The sequence below is a fragment of the Capricornis sumatraensis genome, chromosome 10 (genome assembly GCF_032405125.1).
Source record: "Capricornis sumatraensis isolate serow.1 chromosome 10, serow.2, whole genome shotgun sequence".
Taxonomy (NCBI): Eukaryota; Metazoa; Chordata; class Mammalia; order Artiodactyla; family Bovidae; genus Capricornis; species Capricornis sumatraensis.
The window spans coordinates 101,317,880-101,331,379 of NC_091078.1; positions in this window are offsets into that span (position 1 = coordinate 101,317,880).

Here is a 13,500-nt window from a genome sequence, read left to right on the forward strand (position 1 = left end):
TGGGCAAAGAACTTAGTAGGAGAAGTGAAGTGAAGTCACTCAGTTGTGTCCGACTCTTTGCGACCCCATGGACTATACCCTACCAGGTTCCTCAGTCCATGGGATTTTCCAGGCAAGAATACTGGAGTGGGTTGCCATTTTCTTCTCCAGGAGATCTTCCCGACCCAAGGATTGAACCCGGGTCTCCCGCATGGTAGGCAGACACTTTACCATCTGAGCCACCTGGGAAGTCCCGAAGCAGAATGTGCTGCTGCGTTGATGATTTTGCTGAAACACAAGAAAAGCAATCATTAGTGAGAGGTAATTCAAAATAATTTGAGAAAGGGGAATGAGAAATGGAAAGATATACCCATCTGAATGCAGAGTTCCAAGGAATAACAGGAGAAATAACAATGCCTTCTTAAATAAACAATCCCTAGAAATAGAGGAAAACAAAGTTGTGGAAAGACTAGAGTTCTCTTTAAGAAAATTAGATACCATGGGCACATTTCATGCAAAGAGGGGCACGATACAGAGCAGTGACAGTGTGGACCTAATGAAGAAGGAGATGAAGGGAATACGCTATGCACAGGCCTGTACTATAATTAACGGGGCTTCTTTGAAAAATAAGAATGACTTTCTCAACACCCCCAAGGGCTGGGAGCAGGCAGAAGTACATGGTGGAAAGACATCTTGAAAACAAGATGTTGAAGTACTGATGTGACTGATGGGAAACCATTAGTGACTGTTCCCGTAACCAGAGCCTTGAGGCGGTTACGGAGAAAGGCTGTTGCTAGCCAAAAGGCTAAACAAAGTCATGAAAGGCCTGAAGGTTTGGCATTGAGGACTGTGCATTGTATATCCTTATCCCTGATCTGAGATCGTAAAGAACAGTTCTCTCTCCAGCACGAATAAGGAAGTAGAAGTTAACAATAAAAGTTATGCAAGGATTGGGATCTGGGCTTTTGCCTGCAAACGGCATCAGCCCCCTGATCCCCACTCTATTTCTGACTCTTATTTTTCCTTATTCTTCTGTGGCACTACTCCCTCGGGTCGTTGTTGGGTTGGTCCCGACAGAAGAGATTAAGAAGAGGTGCCAGAAATACGCAGAAGAACTGTATAAAAAAGGTCCGCATAAGCTGGATAACCACAGTGGTGTGATCACTCACCCAGAGCCAGTCATCCTGGAGTGTGAAGTCCAGGGGGCCATAGGAAGCATTACTAGGAGCAAAGTAATGGAGGTGATGGAATTTCTGCTGAGCTATTTCAAATCCTAAAAGATGATGCTGTTTAAGTGCTGCACCAAATATCCCAGCACATGTTGAAAATTCAGCCGTGGCCACAGGACTGGAAAAGTTGTTTTCATTCCCATCTCAAAAAGGGCATTGCCAAAGAATGTTCAAACTACCTCACAATTGCGCTCTTCTCACATGGTAGCAAAGTCATGCTCAAAATCCTTCAAGCTAGGCTTTAACAGTACTTAAATCAAGAACTTCCAGATGTAGAAGCTGGATTTAGCAAAGGCAGAGGAACCAGAGATCAAATTGCCAACATCTGTTTGATCATAGAAAAAGAAAGGGAATTCCAATAAGACATCTACTTCTGCTTCATTGGCTCACTAATGCCATTGACTGTGTGGATCACACAACAAACTCTTGAAATTTCTTAAAAAGATGGGAATACCAGGCCACCTTACCTGCCTCCTGAGAAACCCATATGCAGGCAAAGAAGCAACAGTTAGAACCAGAGATGGAACAACAGACTGGTTCAAAATTGGGAAAGGAGTACATCAAGGCTGTATAGTGTCACTCTGTTTATTTAACTTATATGCAGAGTGAAATGCCAGGCTGGATGAATCACCAGCTAGAAACAAGATGGGCAGGAGAAATATCAACAGTCTCAGATATGCAGATGATACCACTCTAACGGCAGAAAGCAAAGAGGAACTAAAGAGCCTGTTAATGAAGGTGAAAGAGGAAAGTGAAAAAGCTGGCTTAAAACTTAGCGTTCAAAAAAATAATATCATGGCATCTGGTCCCATCACTTCATGGGAAATAGAAGGCAAAACAATGGAAACAGTGACACTTTCTTTCCTTGGGCTCCAAAATCACTGCAGATGGTGACTGCAGCCATGAAATCAAAAGACACTTGCTCCTTGGAAGAAAAGCTATGACCAACCTAGACAGCGTATTCAAAAGCAGAGACATCACTTTACTGACAAAAGTCCATCTAGTCAAAGCTATGGTTTTCCCAGTAGTCATGTATGGATGTGAGAGTTGCACCGTAAAAAAGGCTGCTGTGCTTAGTCGCTCGGTCTTGTCCAACTCTTTGCGACCCCGTGGACCTTAGCCAGCCAGGCTCCTCTGCCATGGGGATTCTCCAGGCAAGAATACTATGGGTTGGCATTCCCTCCTCCAGGGGATCTTCCCAACTCAGGGTTCAAACCCAGGTCTCAGACATGGCAGGCAGATTCTTTACCATCTGAGCCACCAGGGAAGGCTGAGCGTGGAAGAAATGACGCTTTCAAACTGTGGTGCTAGAGAAGATTCTTGAGAGTTTGTTGAAGAGCAAGGAGATCCAACCAGTCCATCCTAAATGAATTCAGCCCTGAAGATTCATTGGAAGGACTGATGCTGGAGCTGAAGCTGCAATACTTTGGCCACCTGATGAGAAGAACCGACTCACTGGAAAAGACCCTGATGCTGGGAAAGATTGAAGGCGGGAGGAGAAGGGGGTGACAGAGGATGAGATGGTTGGATGGCATCACCAACTCAAATGATATGAGTCTGAGCAAACTCAGGGAGATAGTGAAGGACAGATGAAGCCTGGCATGCGGCAATCCATGGGGTCGCAAAGGGTCGACACGACTTAGCGACCGCATACCACCACCACCAGGGAAGCGCAGTAAGCTAGGTGTCTAGAGACCTGGGAACTAGCCCTGACTGCATCTTACTTTGTGACTTGGAGCGAGTTCCATCCCCTTTCTTGGTCTTGGTTTTCCCATCTATACAGATAAAAAGGGTCCCAAACCTGTTTTATGTTTTCAACCTGAAGGCCACATATATATGTATATTTTTTCCCACGAGGCATGGGCTGGGACTCCCCCTCCTGTACCCACACGGACCAGGAAGAGACTTGCCAGGGGGTCAGAAGCAGAGCAACAGACCCAGGCCTGCCTGTGTCACTGGCCTCTCCCTTAGATCCTGACAGCCAGCAGTGGGGAAGGAAAACAGCTCACTTCATGTCCAGTGGTCACGGGAGTCCCGGGACAAGCCATGCCCCCAGGCAGGATTGTGTCTGGGGTCAGGCGATGAACCTGTTTTTCAACCATCGTGATTTCTGCCGGCCATTCTCAGTTAGACAAGGCGGCGTAACACTCACAACAGCGGCGGGGCCCCTACTGTTGAGGTGCCTCCCCGGGAGCACAGGCTGACTTGGCATCACAGTGAAGCCGCTGAGCAGGACGGAGCTCTCGAGGCGGAGATCGGACGTCAGGGGCGGGTGTGGGCGCGTCACGCAGCTCCCCACAGGCCTGGCTTCCCTCCAGCCTGGCCCCAGCCCCGGTTCCCAGGCCTCTGCCACCTGCCGCTGCGAGGCGGAGTGGGCAGGAGGCGGGGTGGAGGCTGGCACTCCCTGTCCGCTGGCACCGGGAAGCGGCCACGATGACGGAGGAACTGGCAGGGCCCCGTCTGGGGAACCAGCAGAGACTGTGCCAGGCTGGGTGGTGTCCAGGGGAGGCAGATGGCAGCTGCTTGGGTCAGGAAGGAAGGAAATGGAGGCAAGGAAGAGGCAGAAAGGGAGGGAGGCAAGCAGGGGAAGAGGAAGAAAAGAAAGACAGGCAAAAACTGGCACTTCCAGGGTGCCCTGTGGCTAAGACTCTGCGCTCCCAATGCCGGGGGCCTGGGTTCACTTCCTGGTCAGGGAATTAGACCCCGCGTGCCGCCACTGAGATCCGATGCAGCCAAATAAATTAAATTAAATTTTTTTAAAAAAACACTTTTTTAAAAGTGAAGGCGTAGTGAAGCATCGTGGTTATCAGATGCCAGGGGACCCAGGTTTGAATCCCAGTCCAGGAGCTGTTTGATCCCAGGTGGGTCATGTAGATTCTCTGGACTTTTAAGTTTTTCTCATCATTAAAATGGGACCATGATCATACCTCCCTCCTAGGTTGGAGGATTAAAGAGGTCTGCATTTGGAAAGTGCTGGAAGAGTGCCCAGGGCGTAGGAAGGACTTAGTAAATGTTTGTTCAATAAAGAGAAAGGGAAGCTGCCATCCAAACGCCTTGGCAGTTGGCGTCAGGCTGAGTCAGATCCTGCCACGGGAGGTGTGAGAGTCCAAACTGGTTCATGGAAATATTGTTGGGTGTCACGGCCCTGCCAGGCAGGAGCTCAGAACTGAACCAGATAGGAACCACATTTGGTCGAATGTGATGGGGGTGCGAGGGGTGGGGCGTGGGGAGCAGCAGCGTCTGCAGGCCTGAAAAATAGAAAATAGCGAATTGACCTGAGGGCATGTGAGCTGCAAGGCTGCCCGATTTGAAGGTCATGGACTGGCATTGCCTTTGACCAGGCAAGGCTACCACCCACCCAGAGGCCAGAGGGACCTTCAGTGAATGAGAAAGAACCCCCCGACTCCCACACACCCAGCAGATGGAACCCTGTGCTAGCGTTCAAGCCCTGGATTTGGCCAAAGGGGCTGGCCGCCCACCCAACCCCTGTTCCCACTCAACCCCTCGAACTGTGATATTCACAATCCGAGCTGTGTTCCCAGGGACAGAGGAGAGAATCAAAGTCAACACACTGCTCGGGTTGGAAGAAAAATTCACACCGGTCATTTGCAGCTTCAGAGCGCCTTCCTCTGACCTGCATCTCGGGAGATCCGTGTGCTCAGCCAGTTGAGAAGTTAATCCCAATTTCAGCCCCGAATTGAAGCAATCCATATAATATGTGGTATTTGAAGTATTTGAGCATTTAAGAGAGTTTGGAGCACACAGCATCTAACAAGACTTGTGCCTCCAGTTTAAAATGTGTGACTCAAAATTGACTTGGGTTGCAATTTCAAGTTCATTCAATAAACTGTGTATGTGTGTATTGCCCAAGATACACCAAACTGACCCTGATTCTCACCCTCCTGGAGCTGGAGAGACAGACTCTAGACAATACGTATACTAAGTAAGTATATTATGCGGGGTGTTGGAAAGTGGTGAGGGCTATGGGAAAAAGATGAAGGAGATGGGGAGGGCCAGGTCACAGAATTTAGTAGCGGGCTGGGAGTGGGCTGACTCTAGGCACAGTTTGAAGAAAGATCTGAAGGCAGTGAGGAATGAGCTATGTGGATCCCCTGGGGAAAAACAGTCCAGGCAGAGGGAACAGTCTGTGCGAAGTTCTCAAGGCAGGGTGTGCCTGGAGGGTGGAAGAAAGAGTGATGAGGCCAACACCTGTGTTCACAGCAGTATTGTGCCCAGAAACCAAACTGTGGGAACCACCCAAGTGTCCATCAGTGGATGACTGGACAAACACAGTGTGTTCTGGGCACGCGGTGCAATATTATTGGGTCATGAAAAGGAACAGAATTTTGACATACACTGTAACATTTTCATCATGCTGAATGAAGTAAGCCAGACACAGAAGGACAAATACTCTATGACTGCACTTGCTAGCAAGTTCACGGAGACAGAAAGTTGAGTAGCGGTTACCCGAGGAGGAGAGGGGAGTTTCAGGAGGGCAGATTTGTGGAGGAATGATGAAAAAGTTTGGGTGTAGGTAGTGGTGCCAGTTACCCTAAATTGTTACTGTATTTAATGCCACTAAAGTGTGCACTTAAAAAGGGTTAAAATAATAAATATAATGTATATGTTTACCATAGTTTAAAAAATCGAAAGAGGCTGGTCCCTGGAGAAGGAAATGGTAACCCACTCCAGTATTCCTGCCTGGACAGAAATCCCATGGACAGAAATCCCATGGACAGAGGAGCCTGGAGGGCTACAGTCCACGGAGTCGCAGAGAGTCAGACACAGCTTAGCAACTAAACAACGCCACACAACAAAGAGGCCAGCGTGGCTGAAACAGGGAGCGAGGGGGTTATAGGAATTAGACCATCGGGCCCGAGGCAGGAGGCATATCATGGCCGTCATGGAGGCCTCTGCCTGTCCTCTGAGGGAGGTGGGGGAAAGGGGCAAGGATTGCAGGAGGAGAGGGGCAGGCCTCTGTGCTGGGAAGGGAGGCGGAGGATAAAGACACCACGTGTGCTTGGCGCAGAGTAAACCCTTAGGTAAGTGTCGCTGTAAAGGAGGCGCTGAGTCTCTGGAGGGAAACAAATTCCAGCTGTAGTTGCCTCTGGGGAGGCGGAGCTGGGTTGGGGTGGGGAGGCCTTTTCACCATACTCTTTTTGATGCGACAACTGGACCATAAAGAAGGCTGAGCACCGAAGAATGGTTGTCTTGGAACTGTGGTGTTGGAGAAGACTCTTGAGAGTCCCTTGGACTGCAAGGAGATCCAACCGGTCCATCCTAAAGGAAATCAGTCCTGAATATTCATTGGAAGGACTGATGCTGAAGCAGAAGCTCCAATACTCTGGCCACCTGATGCGAAGAGCCAACTTGTTGGAAATGACCCTGATGGTGGGAAAGATCGAGGATAGGAGGAGAAGGGAATGACAGAGAATGAGATGGTTGGATGGCATCACCGACTCGGTGGACATGAGTCTGAGCAAACTCTGGGAGAGAGTGAAGGATAGGGGAGCCTGGCGTGCTGCAGTCTATGGGGTCCCAAAGAGTAGGACACGACTTAGAGGCTAAACAATCTTTTTGTGGGCTGTGCACGCAGGGTGAGCAGAGGGCTGCGAGGAGCCTACACAGCCACCAGGCGGCGCCACAGGACCATATACGAGCCATCCAGCCCTCCTGGGTTCCGGCGTGACTCCATGGGCCCCCATCCTTTGCTTTCCGAGGCCGCCCCTTGCTGTCCATCAGAGGCGGGTGAGCACCCCAGCGACCTGGGGCGGGAGAGTCAGCCCCCTTCGCGCTCCCCCCCACCAAGCCCCTGCACCGCTGAACGTGAGCCTCCTTTTTCTCGCGGGGGCTCTGCTGAGCAGCCGGTGAGCTCGGACGGCAGGACGCCCTGTACTTTCAGCAGAGCTCACGGGGGTTCTGTTCTCTCGGAGACCCCACCCGCAAACCGGCTCTGACCGCAGCCTGTCCACGGGGGTCCATGGCACCTCCATTCAGCCAGCTGTTCCAGCCCAAAGCCTTGAGGTCGCCTCTGACCCCTCTCTCTGACACCTCACTCCCAACCCATCAGTAAGTCCGGCTGGCTTTTGCTCCCCAGCCGGATTTAGAATATGACCGCTTCTCTCCTCGCCTGGGGTGGGGGGGGGGGTAGGAGGACACCCACGCTGTGCAGAGTTGAAGGCGGTGCTCACCCCCAGACTGGGCATCACTGGCCTCCTCTCTGGACTCAGGGAGCCTCATTCGCCTCCCCTGTTCCTGGCTGTTCCCCCGTGCCCTGACCCCTTGACCTCTATGCCCGTGCCCGGCGTTGGCATCCTTCATCTCTTCTGAATATGCCTGTGTTTATTGCCTGCCTGCCTCTCTCTCGGAAGCCAGCCACACGTGGTAGCTACTCAGCCTTGTTTGCTGCCGCATCTCAGCCCCCAACCATAATGGCACAAAGTAGGCCCTCAGTGAGTGTTGCAGGGCTCAGTGAGTGAATGTGCGGCCTGAAATGGCCCTTCCCTTTCCTCCCACCCGCTGTCAACCTAGCTGACTCCCACTCAGACCTCCCAGGTGGTGCAGTGGTAAAGAATCCGCCTGCCAATGCAGGAGATGCAAGAGATACAGGTTCGATCCCTGGGTGGGGAAGATCCCCTGGAGTAGGAAATGGAAACCCACTCCAGGATTCTTGCCGGGAATATTCCACGGACAGAGGAGCCTGGCGGGCTATAGTCCATGGGGGGACAGAGTCAGACACGACTGAGCGCACACAGCACTCCTACCCAACCTTTAGAACCCATTTCAAGGGCCTGCCCTCCCCAAACTCTCCCAGACAGAGGGGGCAATTCATCTCTTGTGAGTTCCTGGTCTGTCACCCCACCCGACAGCGACCTTCCCGAGGAAGGAACCGTCCTAGTCATTCCCCGGGACGTTCCAGCTGTGAGAACTGGAGTGAGTTATCGACCCTCTCTGTGTATCAGTTCCCTCACCTGTAAAATAGGGATAATGACCTCTTCATAGGATTGCAGGGCTTCCCTGGTGGCTCAGATGGTAAAGAATCTGCCTGCAGTGCAGGAGACCCAAGGCTCAGTCCCTCGTCGGGAAGATCTCCTGGAGTAGGAAATGGCGGGTCACTCCAGTCCTCTTGCCTGGAGAATGCCAGGGACAGGGCAGCCTGGCAGGCTACAGTCCAGGGGGTCACAGAGAGTCAGAGATAACTGAGCGACTAGCGCTTTCACGTAGGATTGATTGTACGAGGATCAAATGAGTTGCTATGTGCAGAACACATAGAACAGCTCCTGACACAAAGTAAGCGCGCAATACGTGTGAGCTATTATTACATTTGCAAAGGGCCTGGCCCGGGTGACGTTTGTAGAACGGATGAATCGCTGAATTATGCGTGACCTTCAACTTCGTGTGTAGAAATGCCAGAGCACGGGAATGGGTAAGCGTTTAGCTGGGAGAAAAATAAACTATCATCAGGTGTATTAAGCATTTCAGTTAGAGCCTCCTCCACGCCCCATGCTATCTGGCCTCTGCCTTCCGCTCCTATTTTTGTTTGGCCGTGGTGACACTTTGAGGATCAGAATTTGGGACACGTCCTTTGCCTGCGTCCTGAGCCCATGCACCAGACCTAGTGGCCTCTCACGTGCCTTCCAGCCTCCTGCTTTAAATAGCATCCTCTAGCTGTTACTCTTGCCTGGAAAATCCCATGGAAGGAGGAGCCTGGTAGGCTGCGGTTCATGGGGTCGCAAGGGTCGGACACGACTGAGCAACTTCACTCCCACTTTTGACTTTCATGCATTGGAGAAGGAAATGGCAACCCACTCCAGTGTTCTTGCCTGGAGAATCCCAGGGACGGGGAAGCCTCGTGGGCTGCTTTCTATGGGGTCGCACAGAGTCGGACACGACTGAAGTGACTTAGCAGGAGCAGCTGTGAAAAGGCAGCCTGGAGCACAGCTTAGGTAAACAGAAGCAACCTCTCCTCCGTGTAGCTGAGACCCCGAGTCTGCCAGCAAGTCCTACCAGGCTGGGAGAACGTGGCTCCTCCCGCCAGCAGGGGGCGCCCAACATCCTCTTCCCCTGAGAGGCTCAGGGAAGCTCTAGAAACGGCGCACCTGTCCCTGGTGGGGCTTAAAGAATTCTAACGCTGGGTCGGCACCCTCAAGTTGATCTGGAACGCAGCCTGGACACTGAGGTTTTTAACACTTCCCATGCGATTCCGATGTTCAACCAAGATTGAGACTCGCAGCTCAGGAACCCAGCCTTCCTCTCCCAACCGCTGGGCTGGGCTCATTCTAGGCGCAAAGTACGGATCTCACTTTCTTGACCTGCCTTGTTTATCAGTTCAGTTCAATTCAGTCGCTCAGTCGTGTCTGACTCTTTGCGACCCCATGGACTGCAGGACGCCAGGCCTCCCTGTCCATCACCAATTCCCAGAGCTTGCTTAAACTCGTCTCCATTGAGTTGGTGATGCCATCCAACCATCTCATCCTCTGTTGTCCCCTTCCCAGCATCAGGGTCTTTTCAAATGAGTCAGTTCTTCGCATCAGGTGGCCAAAGTATTGGAGTTTCAGCTTCAGCATCAATCCTTCCAATGAACACTCAGAACTGATATCCTTTAGGATGGACTGGTTGAATTTCCTTGCAGTCCCAGGGACTCTCAAGAGTCTTCTCCAACACAACACTTCAAACGCATCAATTATTCGGCACTCAGCTTTCTTTATGGTCCAACTCTCACATCCATACATGACCACTGGAAAAACCATAGCTTTCACTAGACGGACCTTTGTTAGCAAAGTAATGTCTCTGCTTTTTAATATGCTGTCTAGGTTGGTCATGTTAATAGCCACAAGCCAAGTTCCAAACTGTCCCTCCACCTCCTGTACAGTTTCACCCTTTTTGCAGATTGCCCATTATTTACCTTGAACACAGCACACTTTTAAATGTTAACCCCATTTTAGGCAGATGGAAAATTCTGTGTGGGATGTACTGGTCTGTTTTCTTTAGGACACATTTAAATAGAGGTTGAACTGTTAAAACTTCAAGCCATGCTCCACTCCAAATCATTTTGTGCAGACCCAGGGGCGCACTCACCACACCTGGGAGGGCACGTGGGATCTGGGATTAGAGGCTGCCTTTCAGGGTTGCAGAGAATAGGAATGGAGGGGGTTAATTCTAAGTCAAGGGCAGCACATGGATGCTGAAAATGCTTAAAATATCTCTAGAGGGATTCACAAGAACCTAGTAAAAGTAGCTACCTCTAGGTCTTCTGGACTTTTTTTCTTTCACTTTTAAAAATAAATCTCCTTTTTTGGTCTTTTTTTCTTTTTGGGCTGCACTGCTGGGCAGTTGGGATCTTAGTTCCCCAACCAGGGATCGAACTCGTGCCCCTTGCATTGGCAGCTTGGAGTCTTAACCCCTGGACCTGACAGGGAAGGCCCCCAAATAAATCAATTTTAAAAAGAGATAGAATAGGTTAACAGAAGGAAGTGTCCAAGATGGAGGCACCAGTGCCAGAGCCCCATCTGTGGCTGAGGATGCCCAGCCTGGTCCAGGCAGGAGAGGCACAGAATCAGGGTGGGGGCTCCTGGTGTCCTGGTCCCCAGACACCCTCTGCCCTCCATGTGGGCAGTCAGCCTTCCTCACACCTCAGCCAGGGCATGGCTGTACCTACGCAGGGACCTGGGGATAATACTAAAGTCACCAGACTGAAGAAACAAACATTTCAGGACACTGAGTTGAATTTGAATGTCAGAATGTCAGATGAATAATGAATCATTTTATAGGATAAGTTCTATGCACTGTGTCCCATGCATTTGTCTATTTAAGCATTGTTCAGTGCACCCGACATTTAACTGAGCATCCTCTACGTCATCTGGAGGCACCTGGGAGAGGCACCCAACCACAGGCCTGGCTCCCATGGGCAGGAGAGGGAAAGAGGGAAGGTGGGCAGTGCGGTAGGCTGATAATGGTCCCCGAGTTGCAGAGAACCTGTGACTGCTACCGTGCCTGTCAGAAGGACTTGGCTGATGGGACTGAGTTAAGGATCTCGAGATGGGGAGATGATGCTGCGTTATCCACATGGGCCCTAAGTGTAATCAAAAGTGTCCTTATAAAAGGGAGGCAAGAGAGTCAAAGAAGGAAGTCAAGCCCGTGGGGTGTCCTGTCTCTGGGGAAGGGCCTGCTGCTCTCAGTCACTGGCTGGGAGCAGCCCACGGGAGCCTGCTCTCCGCGGGAATGTTGTGTCTCCTTCCGTACAGGCAGCTGAGGCAGTCGGTAACACACCTCATCCTTGGAGACCTCAGACGGGCATCTTTATGGCTACCGTATACCACACCCTTCTTTGTCTCATCCTATCACAAGCACAGAGAAGGTAAGAAACTTGCCAAGGTCACACAGCCTTGGCATTTGAACCAAAGTGGTCCGACTCTGGAGTCTATACCACTTACATACGATTCTAGAGTGCTTCCTTCCCATATCTTTGAGTAAAAGCTATCGCGAACCACATTGGGGACCAAGTGGAATATATATTAGAAACATTAATAGATTAATTTCAGGACTCCCCTGCTAGTCCAGTGGTTAAGACTCTGAGCTTCCACTGCAAGGGAGTGTGAGCTCGATTCCTGGTCAGGGAACTAAGATTCTGCATGCTGCAAGGCATACCCCCCACCAAAAAAATAGAAATGGGTTAATTTCAAAAATATTACAAGCTGTTAATATCCAGTGTTGGGAATGGCATGGGGAAATGAGAACGCACAAATCTCATTCACTCTGGTGGGAGTATAAATTGCGTACAGACTGTTGTAGAACAATCGGCAGGATTTACAAAAATTATGCCTGTCCATTTTTTGTCTTAGCAATTTCACTTCTGAGGCTTCCCTCGTGGCTCAGCTGGTAAAGAATCCGCCTGCAACACAGAATACCTGGGTTCGATCCCTGAGTTGGGAAGATCCCCTGGAGAAGGGAAAAGCTACCCACTCCAGTAATCTGGCCTGGAGAATTCCATGGGGTTGCAAAGAGTCGGACATGACTGAGTGACTTTCACTTCACTTTCAATTTCACTTCTGGGGCTTCCCTTGTAGCTCAGTCGATAAAGAATCTGCCTGCAATGCAGGAGATTTGGGTTCAGTTCCTGGGTCAGGAAGATCCCCTGGAGAAGGAAATGGTAACCCGCTCCAGTATTCTTGCCTGGAGAATCCCCATGGACAGAGGAGCCTGGCGGGCTACAGTCCATGGGGTCGCAAGAGTCGGACACGACTTAGCGACTAAACCACCGCCACCAATTTCACTTCTAGGTGTTCTATCCCACAGAATCTCTCACGTCTGCACAAGGCTGCTCATCGCGGCACGGTTTGTAATGGAGAACCACTGAAAATAACCTAGATATCCAGCACCAGGGGAGTGTGAAAGTGAATGATGGCGCTCTATCGGCACAGTCTTGTGATGCTAAAGCGGCTTAGGGCAAGGAGTAGAGGGGACAATAACGTTTACGTCAGATGATAGGAGACAAGGCGTGAGAGTGTGTGTGCGCGCCCCGCTGATGCATGAAAATGTGCAAAAGCAGAGGCCACCCTTGCTGGTATTTATGCTTCCTTCTCGAAACTCAGCCTTCATGCTTTCAGCTAACACTGAGGCTTCACCCTGTGCCCAGCGCATCTGGCATTTTGCCCTTGGCATCTCTCCTTAACACACAGCCAGAGGTCAGGTCCTGTCCCTCCTGCCCCTCTCACGAGATCACAGATGACAGCAGATCCTGGTGTGGGACCCTCCCCCTTAGCCTGCCAGCCTCAGACCCAGAGTTCCTGGCTCCTCCTTGTATTAACTGAATCTTTTACCTTTTACCATGCCAGGCGGCATGTGGGAATCTTAGTTCCCCAACCAGGGATCAAATCCACACCCCCTACACTGGAAGCATGGATTCCTAACCCTGGACCGCCAGGAAAGTCCCCTACCTTCCCTTATTTCTGATGCCACCAACTGTGGGGGCTCTCAGACTCCGGAGAGGCTGTCCTTCCAGGGTAGGCAGTTCCTAGGGCTCAGAAAAGGTTACCTGGGAGAGTGCCTTTTAGATGCAAATGAAACCATCCAGAGGAGCTCTCACACCCTGGACCACCACCACCACCACGCCCACCTAGGGCCAGGCCCCAGCCAGCTAGGGACAGCCCCTGCTCCCCAGAGCCCACTGGGATTATTCAGCTCCGCTTACCTTCCTTGCTCGCCCGTTCCTTCCTACGGACACCACAGTAAAGGCTCCTGCCCACGTATTCCCTCTCCCTGCCTTCCATCAACCCTGGTGCTTCCCCCTACC